The sequence below is a fragment of the Parus major genome, chromosome Z (assembly GCF_001522545.3).
Source record: "Parus major isolate Abel chromosome Z, Parus_major1.1, whole genome shotgun sequence".
NCBI lineage: Eukaryota > Metazoa > Chordata > Aves > Passeriformes > Paridae > Parus > Parus major.
The window spans coordinates 43,096,822-43,105,519 of NC_031799.1; the positions used below are offsets into that span (position 1 = coordinate 43,096,822).

The 8,698-nt window shown below is 42.1% G+C and overlaps 1 long non-coding RNA gene across 1 annotated transcript; it reads right to left on the reverse strand.

Moving 5' to 3' along the window:
• Positions 1 to 728: 728 nt before the first annotated feature.
• LOC117245595 lies at positions 729 to 7,823 on the reverse strand. Its single transcript, XR_004500426.1, has 2 exons — positions 7,623 to 7,823; positions 729 to 2,525 (listed from the first exon to the last, which is right to left on the reverse strand). It is a non-coding gene; the product is annotated as an uncharacterized LOC117245595 (long non-coding RNA).
• Between the last annotated feature and the right edge of the window lie 875 nt (positions 7,824 to 8,698).

The following is an 8,698-nucleotide window of genomic DNA, read 5'->3' on the forward strand; positions in this document are numbered from 1 at the left end:
AGGGGGAGCTCTAAGGACATTGCTTATCCCCTGTGTCAGTGTCTGGGTTAGGGGACTAGAAGGACTCACATTTGTACAAGACATGGCCTAGGACCACATCTTCTAAAACCAGCATGGTATAACTATTCTTTCAGCATCACAGCAGCCTCAATACACTGAATGTGTTCTTAGGTGTAGCAGAGAAATAGTTTTTGATGGAGGGACAAGAATTCAGGTGTCTCCTGTGAGCGTTTAGAGCTAATCCTGGGCTCCTATCCTCTTGCATGTTGCTCTGCAATGCCCAGCCACATCAGAAAAGGTGATGATCCCTGTTTACCCTTCCACTGTCTCTGGAATGGGCTGCACAAACAGACTGTCCAGCAGTCAATCAGTGGGTGGACAGACAGAAGGAGATTTTCTTGGCTGTAAGGAAAGAGGGAAGAAAAGGGATTTTAGCCAGTGTACCTGTAGGATTAGGAAATCCTGACTCAGGTTTCTAATGCCTAGATTTTAATTTTCATATTTAATTCTGAGAAATTTTTGGAACCAGCAATGGCTTTGATCTCCATAGATGTCTCCATACTTTCTCCATTCAGATATAGTTGTGTGCCTGCTCTTTTGTGTATTAAGAACAAAATGTCAAAGCTTGCTGCTTGGGATGAACAAGACATTGTGCATGTGTTGTTTCTAAAGGTCAAAAACCAGATATTGAAAAAAGAGTTTATGTAAGAGGGAAGAATGAAACTAGCTGTTGTATTATCCTTTTTATTTACAGCTGTCAGTGCAAGGTTCTCCATATTCTGACTGTCAATACAAACATAGCAGTAATCCTCAGGAAAGACATTTCCATCTCCTCCTGCTGCATCTTTCCAGAAAAGTCATCTAGTCAAATGTCTTTTGTGGCAGGTCTGGAAAGTCACCAGTTTACGTATAAGTGAATAAAGGGATTAGCATTCTCCAGTGGCTGAAGAAGAACAAGGAAATGAGAAGAGGAAGGGAAGGGAACCATTTGGCAGAACATCCCATATAAAGCTTGTCTTAACAATGCTTTTATATCCGTGTGTGGTGCTATCTCTGCTCAGCAACACTCAGAATGCTTCCCTGAAACAGTTCAAGTTAACTCAGACAGAACAATGCATTCACATCAGAAATGCAGATGCTAAATGGCGACCACTTAGGATGTAGCAGGTGTTAGTGTGGGGGTGCAGTGCATTTTCAATGATATAATCTCCCAACCATTCATGTCAGATAAACACCATGTTCTTCATTGTATGCCCTTCCTGTAGGAAGTGACCCAATATCACCAGTCCCACTTCTTGCCAATGACACTGGAGAGTATCTGCTGCTGTGCATCACCCCACCATGTAGAACCATTCACCGAGAAGTAAGACAGCCTGCCTGGCCATGGGTTACTACTGTCCTCAAAAGAGCCAGGAAGCGAGGGCATGTCTCATACTGTTCCACCTACCAAAGGCTTTTTTACCCACAATTAGCTGTAAACCTGGAATAAACTTTAAATAGTGAAAGAAAGACACTCCAAATACAGAAATTAGGAACAGTAGGAACAGATTCCTGTGTTAGAACAGGTCAAAAAGATGCTAAGAATATTCACACTTTTTCAAAAGAAACATTGGGAAAAAAAACCACAACAAACTTCTGAAGTTTTGCTTGCCTCAGGTCCTCAGGCTTTGGCCAGCCCTCGTTTTTTATCTCTGGCAGGCTTCATTCAGGAGCTTTTGAGGTTTGCTCCCATAGCCTGAAAAATTACTGCTGTACAAAACTACCTTTGGAGTCACTTCTAATCTTTTGGATTAGAAATCTCTCCCATGGGTAACAGTTCGTAATGAAGGGGCTGCCAGTCCCGTGCTTCTGGTGAAAGGGCCAACCATGCCTTCAGTGAGAGACACAATCAAAACTCCCCTGAGACTAGGAAAAATCTTTTCGTTGACATTGTGCAATTCTGAATGCTTTTCTAGCACCTGCCACAAGATCCCAGATTTAAAATGAAAGCACAGCTCAAACTTTCTTGTCTTTGATACTCTTCTGCAGTGTTTCCAAACTGAGTGCATATAATGTCAGGTCATGATCTGCTCAGGCACTAGGTTAAATATTGGCTCTGGATGACTTCTCACAAATAATGCCAGCATTTCTTGGCAGTAAATACATTCATATTTCTGGGACACCAGAACAAACTGCATAATTGCACTAATGTAAATAGCACCCAATAAAAATTAAAACAAATCAACTAGCAGAAAAAACAACCTCAGAGAAAGGCATGCACTACACATGTACCTCATTTATCATCTGGGAAGGTATGAGACCAAAACAATCCCAAGCAAACTCCACTGCTTCCCTTGCCCTTCTTGCAGGCAGGCATGGGCAATGGGAGCCATCTCAGGGATGCTCTCACATAGCTCCAGCTCACTGCTCTGTGTGGTGCACTAACCACATGTCTCAGGTGGTTTACTCCTTCCAGATCCTTGCTGAGTCTTGCTTTGAAGCCAGGCATGGTTACACTGATTCTTAAATTCTCCACTGCTGCCAAGCTGCACAAAAAGAAACAGCATAGCTAGAGTGGTTGGTTCCTGGATCTGAATCAGGGGGCTGATCAGCTTGACAGCCTTGATCAGCCAGGAGGCTTGACAGAAATCTAAATTTTAGAGAATTTTATTACATGTCAGCATCAGTTTTGAGTGAAATCAAAACAAAATCAAAACAAGAAGCAAAAAGCAAGAGCAGAAATGTCTAAGAAGAGGCAAGAAGGAAGGAGGGGTCTTTGATGTTGCAGCAGGTTGTACAGTACTGTACTGTAATATGGTGAAGACAACCATACCAAGACTTGCACAACAGGACTGCTAAGCATTCCTTTGATTTTAAATGCACATTTTCTTGACATAGGGAAAATAGAAGTGTGCACCAGAAGCTAGGTATACACTTAAGAGCTTTACACCGTGTTAGCATCCATTAAAAATATTTACTCCATAACAAAGCAATCCTAAAGAAAAATGTGTACAGACCCACTGTAGAAAGATCACCAAGATTAAAGAACAAAAAGCAAGATATATATAAAAGTTAAAAAGAAGAAGCGCATATTCAGAAAGAGGAATAAATTAAGAGGAAGAGGAAAAGCAAGGAAGAAGAACTCTGCTTTAGCAAATTATTCCACCCAGGACACCCACCCACATATTCTTGAATATAACTGAGCTATTATTTATATGCTCATATGACTAATTTTCCCCCTTTCTAATGTATTTATAACCCAGACATAAAATGAAGCCAAATTTTTTGTTTATCTTGGAAAAATTTTGCCCTTTGCTAGTGAAGTTTTTCAGTACAAGGGTAAAAAGTAGATCTTAATCTCTCTGATTTTAGTTCCCAGGCCTTAGGAAGGAAATTCAGGTCAGACTCAATGCAGTAGAAAGACTCTGTCTAGTATCAGTCTTCTCTTAATGTCTTGAGCACAGAGCAGTGATGGAGTAAGCAAATGCCTACACAATGGCTGGTTCAAAATACAAAAAATGCTTGCTTTTTTTTCTCCTCTTCTTTATTTGTAGAGCTGTGTTCATGTGCCTTTCTGTAGTACTTTGTTTTACTTTTAACATCAGCAAATTTGAAGAGCTGGGAAGAAATCAGGGAAATACTGGGTAACATTCTTCTGACAGTAATTTTATCTGCATACTTCATGTTAAGCTAAAAAAAAAATTGCTTTTTCATGGCTGGGTATTTTTTAATGAAAGGCTGAAGCACTTAGTCATGTTCAAAATTGGGTGTCATGTCCCTCTTCCTCCCTTGGATTTGAAAGCATAATCTTGAATTTGCATGGGAGGCATCAGAAGAGGAAAAGAAGGCAGGACTTCTATCTGGTTTTATCTGGAGCCTCTTGATAGTGTTTTAGCAACCCTCTTGAGACATTTCAGTTGCTCAGTGGTGCCTCTTCTGACCCTCTGACTAGACCCTGATCATCATTCTGTTTTTAGTCACTTTCTGACAGGATCCCTATGAAGGCACCCCTTCAGCTGTCAAGGTAGTAGTCCCACTGCCTTCAAGACTTCCTTGGGCATCTCAGGGGTAGGGAAAAATGCAGTTACATGGGAGCATTTTTTTCCAGACAAAGTGTAACTAAGTTGGCAAAGAGCTCTGACAAGTAGCTTTTACATAACCAGAGAGGAAAACTTGTATTTTCTTACCAAGCTTAGACCAGATGCTTGGACATCTTTGTGTAGGTATGACTAAGTCTCTATGACCTTCTCTTCAAACTTATCCTAGCTTGCTGCTGAATCCTGTTTTCCATTTCTTCTTTCATTTCTCTTTTGGCAAAGTTTGCAGAATCCAGCATCCTTCCTCCTACCAACACCCCTGTACTCCCTGTCCCACGACTGCATAGAACCCTGGTAAATTTGTGTGTTACTCTTTGCCTGACTACCCTGCCTCCACCCAGATAGGAGACCAGCCTGCATCAGCTACTTCTCTAACGATCCTACAACTTTTGTTTTTTGCCTTATTTGGCTCCACTTAACCCCACCATGTGGAATAAAAGCCCCCACATATGGGGATAAAAAGGTACTGTATGGTAGTATGGACAAAAAAATACAAAACAGGTATTTGAAAGCCCTCCATTAGTTGATCAGAATAAATGGGTCTAGCTGTGCAACTGTCTTCTCAATTGCAGTGTATGTCCATTTAAAAAAATTGCACAAATCCCCTGTTTGGACTTTCCTCTGTGCCATGATAATATCTTGAGGACTTCAGATCTGTATCTTGTCGAAATAATAATCTTTATTCCATATTCTGTTTTTATAGTTTTCACTGCTTATGTACACACAGTACTGTTAAGCAGGAACATGATTCTCTCTGCAATGTTTTGTGTGTGTGTTGCTGGGAGGATTCAATTTTTCATGCTTGGCTAGTGTTAGTCAGAAAAAACCCCAAAATGTATATTTTACATAGATGTATTTGAATTCAGTATTTAATGTTTCTAGAGATGAGACAAAAAACATTAAATCCTTGAAGAGAAACACTTGCCTCATTCAATTAAATAGCATACTCCATACTGGACTGCAGGAAAGACTATTCATAGAATAAACATTATATTGAGCTCAGGTTTTCTACCATTTTACCAGGCTAGACTTTTTTACATTACATAAACTAATGGTGAATGGAAATAAATTCAACTGTTTGTGGAATAAATGCTTGAAGATTTGGAACATGGATTTTATTAATAAATCCCCAAAACTATATTAAAACCTGTGTGACTGCAGGAGGATTAATTGTGAGCTCCCTATAGGTCAAACTTGGAGAGTGATGCATTTGAGCCAAATACAACTTCAGTTTTTTATATGATGCACTTTCTACACTTTCTACACATTTTAACTTTGAAAGAATCAATACAAGCAAGCAGTGAGGGACTATCACATGAAAGCAGAGACAGCTAAGATCCTTTACTCCCAATATCATGGCTAATGTATGTCACAGTATCAAGGGTTAGGGTTGGAAAGGACCTCTGGCGATTATTTAGTCCAAGACCCCTGCCAAGGCACCAGTGAAAAGAGTCTGGCCTCATCCTCTGGGCACCTACCCTGGAGATATTTACATGTATTGCTGAGATCCCTGCTCTGTCTTCTCCAGACTAAACAGGCCCAGCTCCTTCAGTCTCTCCTCATAAGAGAGGTGCTCCAGACCCCAAACAACCACTGTGGCCTCCACTGGACCCTCCCCTGTACTCCTTGTCTTTCTCGTACTGAGGAGCCCCAAACTGGACACAGCACTCCAGATGTGCCTCACCAGAGTAGAGGGGAACAATCACCTCCCCTCACCTGCTGGCCACACTTTTCTCCATGCTCCCAGGGTCCCACTGGCCCTGCTGGCTGCAAGGGCACTGCTGGCCCATGGACAGCTTGTTGTCCACCGGGACCCCCAGGTTCTTCTCCACAGAGCTGCTTTCCAGCAGCTCAGCCCCAGCCTGTGCAGGTGCCTGGGGCTGCTCCTCCCCAGGTGCAGACTCTAAACTTGCCCTTGTTGAACCCCATCAGGTTTCTGTCTGCTCAGCTCTCCAGCCTATCAAGGTCCCTCTGAGTGGCAGCAAAGCCTTCAGGTGTGTCAGCCACTCCCCCAGTTTCATGTCACCTGCCAGCTGGCTTAGGGCTCATACTATCCCTTCATCTGAGTTGTTGATAAACAAGCTGAGTAAGGATGAACTTAATTTCTTTTACATGCTTGGTGACAACCTCCAGAATGATCTGTTCCATCCCCTTTCCAGGGATGGAGGTGAGGCTGACTGGGTTGTAGCCTCCCAGTCCTCCTTCTTTCCCCTTTGAAGATGGGAGTATCATTGGCTTTCCTTCAGTTATTAGGCACCTCTCCCACTCCATGATTTTTTAAAAATAATGGAGACTGGCTTAGCAACATCTGACAGCTCCCTCAGCACACATGGGTGCATCCCATCAGGCCTGTAGATTTATGGGTGTTTAATCCGCGTAGCTGATCTCTAACCCAACTCTCTACAAACAAGTCTTCCATTCTCCAGCCTTTTTCTGTTACCTCTGATGTGTGGGATTCCTGAGGGCTGTTCTCAGCAGTAAAGACTGAAGCAAAGAAGGCATTCAATAATTCTACCTTCTCTGTGTCTTACAACACCAGGACACTCATCTGATTCAGCAGCAGCCCCACATTTTCTCTCTTCCTCCTTTTGCTGTTGATATACTTGCAGAAACCCTTCTTGTTGTCCTTGATGTCTCTTGCCAGACTCAATTCCAAGTGGGCCTCGGCCTTCCTTGACACATCCCTGTGTACTCTGAAGATGTACCTACCATACTTCCACATGGCTTGTCCTTTTCTCTGCATCCTATAATTTTTTTCCATTTGAGATTTGCTGGGAGCTCCCTGCTCACCCATGCAGGTCTCATGCCTCCTTTGCTTGATTTCTTGCTCATGGGGATTCATCAGTCTTAAACTTGGAAGAAATGATGCTTGAACATTGACTAGCTCTCTTGGATCCTGTTCTCTTCTATATCTGTAGCTGATCTGATCCCTCCAAATAGGTCCTTGAAGAGGCGAAAGCTAGCTCTCCAGAAATCTATGGTTCTAGTCCTGCTTGCTGCTTTGCTTCTTCCATACAGGATCCTGAATTCCCCCATGTCAGTGGCTGTATCCAACCTTCACATCTTCAGTCACTCATGAGCAAGTGAAACGTCTTGACATGTGGGAACACCTAAATCACTGATATAGCACTCAACACAGGGATTTCAGGTGCTGCTTTGGGGAAAACATTGTACAGCTCTCTGCCTCAAGGAAAGATGACTGCAATGTGACAGTAGCTATGTCAGAAAACATTTAGTGGATGCAAAACTTAGAAAGGAATAGCTTGACCCAGGACCAAGAGTAACCACATACTTCTTTTAAAGATTGACACAGAGTAAAGCACATGGCAAGGAAAGTTATGTGAACAATATTTCTGTTCTCTTTACCAAAGCATTTTCATTGATTTTTGTAACTTCAATTCCATGCCATCTTCTCCTGTAGAAGAAAACCTGTTAATCCTACTATCACCGGGTACAGAGGTGTGAAGTGTAGTAAAGCAGAGCAGACAGGCATACAGCTCTTTAGTATATGCAAGCTGACTGGAAACATAGCTATGTTCCTCTTACCTCTGCTGAATTAACCACAGAGTACAAACCTCAGAATAAATCTTCTATAAAGAAATGAAAATCCAGTTTAAAACTCTGAGCAACTGGAAGCAACAAGACTTAACAGAGAGGAGAAGATGACCCTGATCAGTATATGGACTTCAGATATGGTTGTGTGAAAAAGCAATGAAAGAACGATCCTTGCTCTTTAACAATGTTGAGACAAATTCACAAATGTAGGGGAGCGTAAACAAGTAAACACTGTATCATTTACTTGCAGTATTTATCAGCACCTTTCACATTTGTTGAAAAACAGTGAGGGAAAGAGAGAGGAAGGGGGGGAGTCAGTAAGAGAGCTTTCCTAGTAAGTCACTACCCTGAAGACTGAGTACTGAAGATAAGCTAGTCACTGCTGGGCAGTACAGGGATATCATGAATACTCACCCTCCCAACCTTGTGAAGCAGAGACAGTGCCCTTCTTATTCAGTCACAGCCCAGCTAGGTCAGAGTTCCTCTACTTCTTACCAAATCCAATCCAATTCTTACCAGACATACTGGATTGGACTACTACTAACCCCAGACCTTCCTCTTCTCCCTCAAGAACCATGAGGAAAACCCCATTTTCTTTAAAAGCATGAACAATGAAACAGTAAACTCTGGAATCTGATCCTTTTTCTCTTCTTTTTTTTTTTTCACAAATTTCAATTGACAGGCAGTGTTTCTAGGATCAGAGGGGTTTTGTCTTTGAAAAATGCCTCAGAATAAAACTGGGGGTGAAAATGTCCTTTTACAGCATTACCAAGAATATTCCCAAGGATATGCATGGGAAGCCTTGCAGGTAGGCCAGCAGTCTGGCATTGTAACATCCCTGTGGATGTTAGAAGTGCTGCTGATATGAGAAGAATGGATTGCCAGTCTCCTTTGCTGGACTTGTCATCACATCTCTGCTCAGTTATTATACAGTGCATGTATGGTAATGTACACACACACATACATCCAGATACACAGGTTTTTAAATTTCCTGACGGCTACAGCCGAAGAAAACTTCCAGCAGCTCTGCACAAGCTCTTCATGTTGTACAGAGCTGCTAGCTGGTT